Source organism: Narcine bancroftii, chromosome 8 (genome assembly GCF_036971445.1).
Source record: "Narcine bancroftii isolate sNarBan1 chromosome 8, sNarBan1.hap1, whole genome shotgun sequence".
NCBI lineage: Eukaryota > Metazoa > Chordata > Chondrichthyes > Torpediniformes > Narcinidae > Narcine > Narcine bancroftii.
In genome coordinates this window covers 128,836,563-128,849,870 of record NC_091476.1, presented here as the reverse complement: position 1 = coordinate 128,849,870, position 13,308 = coordinate 128,836,563, and positions in this window count along the sequence as shown.

Below are 13,308 nucleotides of genomic sequence, written 5' to 3'. Positions count from 1 at the left end.
GGGAATCAGAGGCGGGGAATCAGATATGGGGAAACAGGGGCGGGGAATCAGAGGCAGGGAAACAGAGGCGGGGAATCAGATATGGGGAATCAGGGGTGGGAAATCAGAGGTTGGGAATCAGAGGCAGGGAATCAGAGGCGTGGAAACAGAGGCGGGGATTCAGATATGGGGAATCAGAGGTGGGGAATCAGGGGCGTGGAATCAGAGGCAGGGAATTAGATGTGGTGAATCAGAGATGGGGAATCAGAGGCAGGCAATCAGAATCAGAAGCGGGGTATCAGTGGCCGGGAATCAGATGCGGGGAATCAGAGGAGGGGAATCAGACGCGGTGAATCAGAGGGGGGGAATCATAGCTGGCGAATCAGAGGCGGGGTATTAGAGTTGGCGAATCAGAGGCGGGGAATCAGACGCGGTGAATCAGAGGGGGGGAATCATAGCTGGCGAATCAGAGGCGGGGAATCAGAGGCCTGGAATCAGAGGTGGTGAATCAGAGATGGGGAATCAGAGGCGGGGAATCAGTGGCAGGGAATCAGATATGGGGAATCAGAGGCGTGGAATCAGATGCAGGGAATCAGACACGGGGAATCAGACACGGGGAATCAGAGGTGGGGAATCAGAGATGGGGAATCAGAGGCGGTGAATCAGAGATGGGGAATCAGAGGCGGGGAATCAGAGGCAGGAAATCTGACACGGGGATTCAGAGGCTGGGAATCAGACGGGGGGAATCAAAGGCGGGGAATCAGAGCTGGGGAATCAGAGGCAGGGAATCAGAGGCGGGGAATCAGATATGGGGAATCAGAGGCTGGTATTCAGAGGCGGGGAATCAGAGGCAGGGAATCAGACACGGGGAACCAGAGGTGGGGAATCAGAGATGGGGAATCAGAGGCGGGGAATCAGAGTTGGGGAATCAGAGGCAGGGAATCGGATGTGCGGAATCAGAGATGGGGAATCAGAGGTGGGGAATCAGAGGCGGTGAATCAGAGATGGGGAATCAGAGGCGGGGAATCAGAGGCAGGAAATCAGACACGGGGATTCAGAGGCTGGGAATCAGACGGGGGGAATCAAAGGCGGGGAATCAGAGCTGGGGAATCAGAGGCAGGGAATCAGAGTTGGGGATTCAGAGACGGGGAATCAGATATGGGGAAACAGAGGCGGGGAATCAGAGGCAGGCAAACAGAGGCGTGGAATTAGATATGGGGAATCAGATGTGGGGAATCAGAGGTGGTGAAACAGTGATGGGGATTCACAGGCGGGGAATCAGAGGCAGGGAATAGAACGCAGGGAATCAGAGGCAGGGAATCAGAGCTGGGGAATCAGAGGCGGGGAATCATAGTTGGGAATCAGAGGCGGGGAATCAGATATGGGGAAACAGAGGCGGGGAATCAGAGGCGGGGAAACAGAGGCGGGGAATCAGATATGGGGAATCGGATGCGGGGAATCAGAGGCGGGGAATCAGAGCTGGGGAATCAGAGGCGGGGAATCAGAGTTGGGGCATCAGAGGTAGGGAATTAGATATAGGGAAACAGAGGCGGGGAATCAGAGGCGGGGAAACAGAGGCGGGGAATCAGATATGGGGAATCAGAGGTGGGGAATCAGAGGCAGGGAATCAGATGTGCGGAATCAGAGATGGGGAATCAGAGGCAGGGAATCAGAATCAGAAGCGGGGAATCAGAGGCCGGGAATCAGAGGCCGGGAATCAGATGCTGGGAATAAGAGGCCGGGAATCAGAGGTGGGGAATCAGAGTCCGGGAATCAGAGATGGGGATTCAGAGGCGGGGAATGAGATATGGAGAATCAGAGGCGGGGAATCAGAGGCCGGGAAACAGAGGTGGGGAATCAGATATGGGGAATCAGAGGTGGCGAATCAAAGGCGGTGAATCAGAGATGGGGAATCAGAGGCGGGGAATCAGAGGCAGGGAATCAGATGCGGGGAATCTGAGGCGGGGAATCAGAGCTGGCGAATCTGAGGCGGGGAATCAGAGGTGGGCAATCAGAGACGGGGAATCAGATATGGGGAATCAGAAGCGGGTAATCAGAGGCAGGGAAACAGAGGTGGGGAATCAGATATGGGGAAACAGAGGTGGCGAATCAAAGGCGGTGAATCAGAGATGGGGAATCAGAGGCGGGGAATCAGAGGCAGGGAATCAAAAACGGGGAATCAGAGGCGGGGAATCAGAGCTGGGGAATCAGAGGCGGGGAAGCAGAGTAGGAGAATCAGAGGTGGGGAATCAGATATGGGGAAACAGGGGCGGGGTATCAGAGGCGGGGAAACAGAGGCGGGGAATCAGATATGGGGAATCAGAGGTGTGGAATCAGAGGTTGGGAATCAGAGGCGGGGAAACAGAGGAGGGGAATCAGATATGGGGAATCAGAGGTGGCGAATTAAAGGCGGTGAATCAGAGATGGGGAATCAGGGCAGGGAATCAGAGGCAGGGAATCAAACACGGGGAATCAGAGGCATGGAATCAGAGCTGGGGAATCAGAGGCGGGGATTCAGAGTTGGGGAATCAGAGGCGGGGAATCAGAGGCGGGGAAACAGAGGCGGGGAATCAGATATGGGGAATCAGAGGTGGGGAATCAGAGGTTGGGAATCAGAAGCAGGGAATCAGAGGCGGGGAATCAGAGGCGGGGAATCAGAGGCAGGAAATCCGATGTGCGGAATCGGAGATGGGGAATCAGAGGCAGGGAATCAGAGGCGGGGAATCAGAGGCGGGGAATCGGAGGCCGGGAATCAGATATGGGGAAACAGAGGCGGGGAATCAGAGGCGGGGAAACAGAGGCGGGGAATCAGATATGGGGAATCAGAGGTGGGGAATCAGAGGTTGGGAATCAGAGGCAGGGAATCAGAGGCGGGGAATCAGAGCTGGGGAATCAGAGGTGGGGAATCAGAGTTGGGGAATCAGAGTCGGGGACTTAGATATGGGGAAACAGAGGCAGGGAATCAGAGGCGGGGAAACAGACGCGGGGAATCAGAGGCGGGTATCATAGCTGGGGAATCAGAGTTGGGGATTCAGAGACGGGGAATCAGATATGGGGAAACAGAGGCGGGGAATCAGAGGCGGGCAAACATAGGCGGGGAATCAGATATGGGGAATCTGAGGTGGGGTTTCAGGGGCAGGGAATCAGTGGCAGGGAATCAGAGGCGGGGAATCAGAGGCGGGGAATCAGAGGCAGGGAATCAGACACGGTGAATCAGATATGGGGAAACAGAGGCGGGGAATCAGAGGCGGGCAAACAGAGGCGGGGAATTAGATAAGGGGAATCAGAGGTGGGGAATCAGAGGTGGTGAATCAGAGATGGGGAATCACAGGCGGGGAATCAGAGGCAGGGAATAGAACGCGGGGAATCAGAGGCGGAGAATCAGAGCTGGAGAATCAGAGGCGGGGAATCATAGTTGGGAATCAGAGGCGGGGAATCAGATATGGGGAAACAGAGGCGGGGAATCAAAGGCGGGGAAACAGAGGCGGGGAATCAGATATGGGGAATCGGATGCGGGGAGTCAGAGGCGGGGAATCAGAGCTGGGGAATCAGAGGCGGGGTATCAGAGTTGGGGCATCAGAGGTGGAGAATTAGATATGGGGAAACAGAGGCGGGGAATCAGAGGCGGGGAAACAGAAGTGGGGAATCAGATATGGGGAATCAGAGGTGGGGAATCAGAGGCAGGGAATCAGATGTGCGGAATCAGAGATGGGGAATCAGAGGCAGGGAATCAGAATCAGAAGCGGGGAATCAGAGGCCGGGAATCAGAGGCCGGGATACAGATGCCGGGAATAAGAGGCCGGGAATCAGAGTTGGGGAATCAGAGTCCGGGAATCAGAGATGGGGATTCAGAGGCGGGGAATCAGAGGCGGGGTAACAGAGGTGGGGAATCAGATATGGGGAATCAGAGGTGTCGAATCAAAGGCGGTGAATAAGAGATGGGGAATCAGAGGCGGGGAATCAGAGGCAGGGAATCAAACACGGGGAATCAGAGGCGGGGAATCAGAGCTGGGGAATCAGAGGTGGGGAATCAGAGTTGGGGAATCAGAGGCGGGGAATCAGATATGGGGAAACAGGGGCGGAGAATCAGAGGCAGGGAAACAGAGGCGGGGAATCAGATATGGGGAATCAGGGGTGGGGAATCAGAGGTTGGGAATCAGAGGCAGGGAATCAGAGGCGTGGAAACAGAGGCGGGGATTCAGATATGGGGAATCAGAGGTGGGGAATCAGGGGCGTGGAATCAGAGGCAGGGAATTAGATGTGGTGAATCAGAGATGGGGAATCAGAGGCAGGCAATCAGAATCAGAAGCGGGGTATCAGTGGCCGGGAATCAGATGCGGGGAATCAGAGGAGGGGAATCAGACGCGGTGAATCAGAGGGGGGGAATCATAGCTGGCGAATCAGAGGCGGGGTATTAGAGTTGGCGAATCAGAGGCGGGGAATCAGACGCGGTGAATCAGAGGGGGGGAATCATAGCTGGCGAATCAGAGGCGGGGAATCAGAGGCCTGGAATCAGAGGTGGTGAATCAGAGATGGGGAATCAGAGGCGGGGAATCAGTGGCAGGGAATCAGATATGGGGAATCAGAGGCGTGGAATCAGAGGCAGGGAATCAGACACGGGGAATCAGACACGGGGAATCAGAGGTGGGGAATCAGAGATGGGGAATCAGAGGCGGTGAATCAGAGATGGGGAATCAGAGGCGGGGAATCAGAGGCAGGAAATCTGACACGGGGATTCAGAGGCTGGGAATCAGACGGGGGGAATCAAAGGCGGGGAATCAGAGCTGGGGAATCAGAGGCAGGGAATCAGAGGCGGGGAATCAGATATGGGGAATCAGAGGCTGGTATTCAGAGGCGGGGAATCAGAGGCAGGGAATCAGACACGGGGAACCAGAGGTGGGGAATCAGAGATGGGGAATCAGAGGCGGGGAATCAGAGTTGGGGAATCAGAGGCAGGGAATCGGATGTGCGGAATCAGAGATGGGGAATCAGAGGTGGGGAATCAGAGGCGGTGAATCAGAGATGGGGAATCAGAGGCGGGGAATCAGAGGCAGGAAATCAGACACGGGGATTCAGAGGCTGGGAATCAGACGGGGGGAATCAAAGGCGGGGAATCAGAGCTGGGGAATCAGAGGCAGGGAATCAGAGTTGGGGATTCAGAGACGGGGAATCAGATATGGGGAAACAGAGGCGGGGAATCAGAGGCAGGCAAACAGAGGCGTGGAATTAGATATGGGGAATCAGATGTGGGGAATCAGAGGTGGTGAATCAGTGATGGGGATTCACAGGCGGGGAATCAGAGGCAGGGAATAGAACGCAGGGAATCAGAGGCAGGGAATCAGAGCTGGGGAATCAGAGGCGGGGAATCATAGTTGGGAATCAGAGGCGGGGAATCAGATATGGGGAAACAGAGGCGGGGAATCAGAGGCGGGGAAACAGAGGCGGGGAATCAGATATGGGGAATCGGATGCGGGGAATCAGAGGCGGGGAATCAGAGCTGGGGAATCAGAGGCGGGGAATCAGAGTTGGGGCATCAGAGGTAGGGAATTAGATATAGGGAAACAGAGGCGGGGAATCAGAGGCGGGGAAACAGAGGCGGGGAATCAGATATGGGGAATCAGAGGTGGGGAATCAGAGGCAGGGAATCAGATGTGCGGAATCAGAGATGGGGAATCAGATATGGGGAATCAGAGGCGGGGAATCAGAGGCAGGGAATCAGAGGCGGGGAATCAGAGCTGGCGAATCAGAGGCGGGGAATCAGAGGTGGGCAATCAGAGGCGGGGAATCAGATATGGGGAATCAGAGGCGGGGAATCAGAGGCGGGGAAACAGAGGCGGGGAATCAAATATAGGGAATCAGAGGTGGGGAATCAGAGGTTGTGAATCAGAGATGGGGAATCAAGGCGGGGAATCAGAGGCAGGGAATCAGACACGGGGAATCAGAGGCGGGGATTCAGAGCTGGGGAATCAGAGGCTGGGAATCAGAGTTGGGGAATCAGAGGCGGGGAATCAAAGGCGGGGAAACAGAGGCGGGGAATCAGATATGGGGAATCGGATGCGGGGAATCAGAGGCGGGGAATAGGAGCTGGGGAATCAGAGGCGGGGTATCAGAGTTGGGGCATCTGAGGTGGGGAATTAGATATGGCGAAACAGAGGCGGGGAATCAGAGGCGGGGAAACAGAGGCGAGGAATCAGATATGGGGAATCAGAGGTGGGTAATCAGAGGCAGGGAATCAGATGTGCGGAATCAGAGATGGGGAATCAGAGGAAGGGAATCAGAATCACAAGTGGGGAATCAGAGGCCGGGAATCAGAGGCCGGGATTCAGATGCCGGGAATAAGAGGCCGGGAATCAGAGGTGGGGAATCAGAGTCCAGGAATCAGAGATGGGGATTCAGAGGCGGGGAATGATATATGGGGAATGAGAGGCGGGGAATCAGAGGCGGGGTAACAGAGGTGGGGAATCACATATGGGGAATCAGAGGTGGCGAATCAAAGGCGGTGAATCAGAGATGGGGAATCAGAGGCGGGGAATCAGAGGCAGGGAATCAAACACGGGGAATCAGAGGCGGGGAATCAGAGCTGGGGAATCAGAGGCGGGGAATCAGAGTTGGGGAATCAGAGGCGGGGAATCAGATATGGGGAAACAGGGGCGGGGAATCAGAGGCAGGGAAACAGAGGCGGGGAATCAGATATGGGGAATCAGGGGTGGGAAATCAGAGGTTGGGAATCAGAGGCAGGGAATCAGAGGCGTGGAAACAGAGGCGGGGATTCAGATATGGGGAATCAGAGGTGGGGAATCAGGGGCGTGGAATCAGAGGCAGGGAATTAGATGTGGTGAATCAGAGATGGGGAATCAGAGGCAGGCAATCAGAATCAGAAGCGGGGTATCAGTGGCCGGGAATCAGATGCGGGGAATCAGAGGAGGGGAATCAGACGCGGTGAATCAGAGGGGGGGAATCATAGCTGGCGAATCAGAGGCGGGGTATTAGAGTTGGCGAATCAGAGGCGGGGAATCAGACGCGGTGAATCAGAGGGGGGGAATCATAGCTGGCGAATCAGAGGCGGGGAATCAGAGGCCTGGAATCAGAGGTGGTGAATCAGAGATGGGGAATCAGAGGCGGGGAATCAGTGGCAGGGAATCAGATATGGGGAATCAGAGGCGTGGAATCAGAGGCAGGGAATCAGACACGGGGAATCAGACACGGGGAATCAGAGGTGGGGAATCAGAGATGGGGAATCAGAGGCGGTGAATCAGAGATGGGGAATCAGAGGCGGGGAATCAGAGGCAGGAAATCTGACACGGGGATTCAGAGGCTGGGAATCAGACGGGGGGAATCAAAGGCGGGGAATCAGAGCTGGGGAATCAGAGGCAGGGAATCAGAGGCGGGGAATCAGATATGGGGAATCAGAGGCTGGTATTCAGAGGCGGGGAATCAGAGGCAGGGAATCAGACACGGGGAACCAGAGGTGGGGAATCAGAGATGGGGAATCAGAGGCGGGGAATCAGAGTTGGGGAATCAGAGGCAGGGAATCGGATGTGCGGAATCAGAGATGGGGAATCAGAGGTGGGGAATCAGAGGCGGTGAATCAGAGATGGGGAATCAGAGGCGGGGAATCAGAGGCAGGAAATCAGACACGGGGATTCAGAGGCTGGGAATCAGACGGGGGGAATCAAAGGCGGGGAATCAGAGCTGGGGAATCAGAGGCAGGGAATCAGAGTTGGGGATTCAGAGACGGGGAATCAGATATGGGGAAACAGAGGCGGGGAATCAGAGGCAGGCAAACAGAGGCGTGGAATTAGATATGGGGAATCAGATGTGGGGAATCAGAGGTGGTGAATCAGTGATGGGGATTCACAGGCGGGGAATCAGAGGCAGGGAATAGAACGCAGGGAATCAGAGGCAGGGAATCAGAGCTGGGGAATCAGAGGCGGGGAATCATAGTTGGGAATCAGAGGCGGGGAATCAGATATGGGGAAACAGAGGCGGGGAATCAGAGGCGGGGAAACAGAGGCGGGGAATCAGATATGGGGAATCGGATGCGGGGAATCAGAGGCGGGGAATCAGAGCTGGGGAATCAGAGGCGGGGAATCAGAGTTGGGGCATCAGAGGTAGGGAATTAGATATAGGGAAACAGAGGCGGGGAATCAGAGGCGGGGAAACAGAGGCGGGGAATCAGATATGGGGAATCAGAGGTGGGGAATCAGAGGCAGGGAATCAGATGTGCGGAATCAGAGATGGGGAATCAGAGGCAGGGAATCAGAATCAGAAGCGGGGAATCAGAGGCCGGGAATCAGAGGCCGGGAATCAGATGCTGGGAATAAGAGGCCGGGAATCAGAGGTGGGGAATCAGAGTCCGGGAATCAGAGATGGGGATTCAGAGGCGGGGAATGAGATATGGAGAATCAGAGGCGGGGAATCAGAGGCCGGGAAACAGAGGTGGGGAATCAGATATGGGGAATCAGAGGTGGCGAATCAAAGGCGGTGAATCAGAGATGGGGAATCAGAGGCGGGGAATCAGAGGCAGGGAATCAGATGCGGGGAATCTGAGGCGGGGAATCAGAGCTGGCGAATCTGAGGCGGGGAATCAGAGGTGGGCAATCAGAGACGGGGAATCAGATATGGGGAATCAGAAGCGGGTAATCAGAGGCAGGGAAACAGAGGTGGGGAATCAGATATGGGGAAACAGAGGTGGCGAATCAAAGGCGGTGAATCAGAGATGGGGAATCAGAGGCGGGGAATCAGAGGCAGGGAATCAAAAACGGGGAATCAGAGGCGGGGAATCAGAGCTGGGGAATCAGAGGCGGGGAAGCAGAGTAGGAGAATCAGAGGTGGGGAATCAGATATGGGGAAACAGGGGCGGGGTATCAGAGGCGGGGAAACAGAGGCGGGGAATCAGATATGGGGAATCAGAGGTGTGGAATCAGAGGTTGGGAATCAGAGGCGGGGAAACAGAGGAGGGGAATCAGATATGGGGAATCAGAGGTGGCGAATTAAAGGCGGTGAATCAGAGATGGGGAATCAGGGCAGGGAATCAGAGGCAGGGAATCAAACACGGGGAATCAGAGGCATGGAATCAGAGCTGGGGAATCAGAGGCGGGGATTCAGAGTTGGGGAATCAGAGGCGGGGAATCAGAGGCGGGGAAACAGAGGCGGGGAATCAGATATGGGGAATCAGAGGTGGGGAATCAGAGGTTGGGAATCAGAAGCAGGGAATCAGAGGCGGGGAATCAGAGGCGGGGAATCAGAGGCAGGAAATCCGATGTGCGGAATCGGAGATGGGGAATCAGAGGCAGGGAATCAGAGGCGGGGAATCAGAGGCGGGGAATCGGAGGCCGGGAATCAGATATGGGGAAACAGAGGCGGGGAATCAGAGGCGGGGAAACAGAGGCGGGGAATCAGATATGGGGAATCAGAGGTGGGGAATCAGAGGTTGGGAATCAGAGGCAGGGAATCAGAGGCGGGGAATCAGAGCTGGGGAATCAGAGGTGGGGAATCAGAGTTGGGGAATCAGAGTCGGGGACTTAGATATGGGGAAACAGAGGCAGGGAATCAGAGGCGGGGAAACAGACGCGGGGAATCAGAGGCGGGTATCATAGCTGGGGAATCAGAGTTGGGGATTCAGAGACGGGGAATCAGATATGGGGAAACAGAGGCGGGGAATCAGAGGCGGGCAAACATAGGCGGGGAATCAGATATGGGGAATCTGAGGTGGGGTTTCAGGGGCAGGGAATCAGTGGCAGGGAATCAGAGGCGGGGAATCAGAGGCGGGGAATCAGAGGCAGGGAATCAGACACGGTGAATCAGATATGGGGAAACAGAGGCGGGGAATCAGAGGCGGGCAAACAGAGGCGGGGAATTAGATAAGGGGAATCAGAGGTGGGGAATCAGAGGTGGTGAATCAGAGATGGGGAATCACAGGCGGGGAATCAGAGGCAGGGAATAGAACGCGGGGAATCAGAGGCGGAGAATCAGAGCTGGAGAATCAGAGGCGGGGAATCATAGTTGGGAATCAGAGGCGGGGAATCAGATATGGGGAAACAGAGGCGGGGAATCAAAGGCGGGGAAACAGAGGCGGGGAATCAGATATGGGGAATCGGATGCGGGGAGTCAGAGGCGGGGAATCAGAGCTGGGGAATCAGAGGCGGGGTATCAGAGTTGGGGCATCAGAGGTGGAGAATTAGATATGGGGAAACAGAGGCGGGGAATCAGAGGCGGGGAAACAGAAGTGGGGAATCAGATATGGGGAATCAGAGGTGGGGAATCAGAGGCAGGGAATCAGATGTGCGGAATCAGAGATGGGGAATCAGAGGCAGGGAATCAGAATCAGAAGCGGGGAATCAGAGGCCGGGAATCAGAGGCCGGGATACAGATGCCGGGAATAAGAGGCCGGGAATCAGAGTTGGGGAATCAGAGTCCGGGAATCAGAGATGGGGATTCAGAGGCGGGGAATCAGAGGCGGGGTAACAGAGGTGGGGAATCAGATATGGGGAATCAGAGGTGTCGAATCAAAGGCGGTGAATAAGAGATGGGGAATCAGAGGCGGGGAATCAGAGGCAGGGAATCAAACACGGGGAATCAGAGGCGGGGAATCAGAGCTGGGGAATCAGAGGTGGGGAATCAGAGTTGGGGAATCAGAGGCGGGGAATCAGATATGGGGAAACAGGGGCGGAGAATCAGAGGCAGGGAAACAGAGGCGGGGAATCAGATATGGGGAATCAGGGGTGGGGAATCAGAGGTTGGGAATCAGAGGCAGGGAATCAGAGGCGTGGAAACAGAGGCGGGGATTCTGATATGGGGAATCAGAGGTGGGGAATCAGGGGCGTGGAATCAGAGGCAGGGAATTAGATGTGGTGAATCAGAGATGGGGAATCAGAGGCAGGGAATCAGAATCAGAAGCGGGGTATCAGAGGCCGGGAATCAGAGGAAGGTAATCAGAGGCAGGGGATCAAACACGGGGAATCAGAGGCTGGGAATCAGAGCTGGGGAATCACAGGCGGGGAATCAGAGATGGGGAATCAGAGGCGGGGAATCAGAGGCAGGGAATCAGATGCAGGGAATCAGAGGCGGGGAATCAGAGCTGGCGAATCAGAGGCGGGGAATCAGAGGTGGGCAATCAGAGGATGGGAATCAGATATGGGGAATCAGAGGCGGGGAATTAGAGCTGGGGAATCACAGGCGGGGAATCAGAGTTGGGGAATCAGAGGCGGGGAATCAGATATGGGGAAACAGAGTCGGGGAATCAGAGGCGGTGAAACAGAGGCGGGGAATCAGATATGGTGAATCAGAGGTGGGGAATCAGAGGTTGGGAATCAGAGGCCTGGAATCAGAGGCGGGGAATCAGAGGCAGGGAATCAGATGCGGGGAATCAGAGGAGGGGAATCAGAGCTGGGGAATCAGAGGCGGGGTATTAGAGTTGGGGAATCAGAGGCGGGGAATCAGACACGGGGAATCAGAGGGGGGGAATCATAGCTGGCGAATCAGAGGCGGGGAATCAGAGGTGGGCAATCAGAGGCCGGGAATCAGAGGTGGTGAATCAGAGATGGGGAATCAGAGGCGGGGAATCAGTGGCAGGGAATCAGATATGGGGAATCAGAGGCGTGGAATCAGAGGCAGGGAATCAGACACGGGGAATCAGACACGGGGAATCAGAGGTGGGGAATCAGAGATGGGGAATCAGAGGCGGTGAATCAGAGATGGGGAATCAGAGGCGGGGATTCAGAGGCAGGAAATCAGACACGGGGATTCAGAGGCTGGGAATTAGACGGGAGGAATCAAAGGCGGGGAATCAGAGCTGGGGAATCAGAGGCAGGGAATCAGAGGCGGGGAATCAGATATGGGGAATCAGAGGCTGGGATTCAGAGGCGGGGAATCAGAGGCAGGGAATCAGACACGGGGAATCAGAGGTGGGGAATCAGAGATGGGGAATCGGAGGCGGGGAATCAGAGGCAGGGAATCAGACGCGGGGAATCTGAGGCGGGGAATCAGAGCTGGGGAATCAGAGGTGGGGAATCAGAGTTGGGGAATCAGAGGCAGGGAATCGGATGTGCGGAATCAGAGATGGGGAATCAGATGTGGGGAATCAGAGGAATCAGAGATGTGGAATCAGAGGCGGGGAATCAGAGGCAGGAAATCAGACACGGGGATTCAGAGGCTGGGAATCAGACGGGGGGAATCAAAGGCGGGGAATCAGAGCTGGGGAATCAGAGGAAGGGAATCAGAGTTGGGGATTCAGAGACGGGGAATCAGATATGGGGAAACAGAGGCGGGGAATCAGAGGCGGGCAAACATAGGCGGGGAATTAGATATGGGGAATCAGAGGTGGGGAATCAGAGGTGGTGAATCAGAGGTGGGGAATCAGAGGCAGGGAATAGAATGCAGGGAATCAGACGCAGGGAATCAGAGCTGGGGAATCAGAGGCGGGAATCATAGTTGGGAATCAGAGGCGGGGATTCAGATATGTGGAAACAGAGGCGGGGAATCAGAGGCGGGGAAACAGAGGCGGGGAATCAGATATGGGGAATCGGATGCGGGGAATCAGAGGCGGGGAATCAGAGCTGGGGAATCAGAGGCGGGGAATCAGAGTTGGGGCATCAGAGGTGGGGAATTAGATATAGGGAAACAGAGGTGGGTAATCAGAGGCGGGGAAACAGAGGCGGGGAATCAGATATGGGGAATCAGAGGTGGGGAATCAGAGGCAGGGAATCAGATGTGCGGAATCAGAGATGGGGAATCAGAGGCAGGGAATCAGAATCAGAAGCGGGGAATCAGAGGCCGGGAATCAGAGGCCGGGAATCAGATGCTGGGAATAAGAGGCCGGGAATCAGAGGTGGGGAATCAGAGTCCGGGAATCAGAGATGGGGATTCAGAGGCGGGGAATGAGATATGGAGAATCAGAGGCGGGGAATCAGAGGCCGGGAAACAGAGGTGGGGAATCAGATATGGGGAATCAGAGGTGGCGAATTAAAGGCGGTGAATCAGAGATGGGGAATCAGAGGCGGGGAATCAGTGGCAGGGAATCAGATGCGGGGAATCAGAGGCGGGGAATCAGAGCTGGCGAATCAGAGGCGGGGAATCAGAGGTGGGCAATCAGAGGCGGGGAATCAGATATGAGGAATCAGAGGCGGAGAATCAGAGGCGGGGAAACAGAGGCGGGGAATCAAATATAGGGAATCAGAGGTGGGGAATCAGAGGTTGTGAATCAGAGATGGGGAATCAAGGCGGGGAATCAGAGGCAGGGAATCAGACACGGGGAATCAGAGGCGGGGATTCAGAGCTGGGGAATCAGAGGCGGGGAATCAGAGTTGGGGAATCAGAGGCAGGGAATCA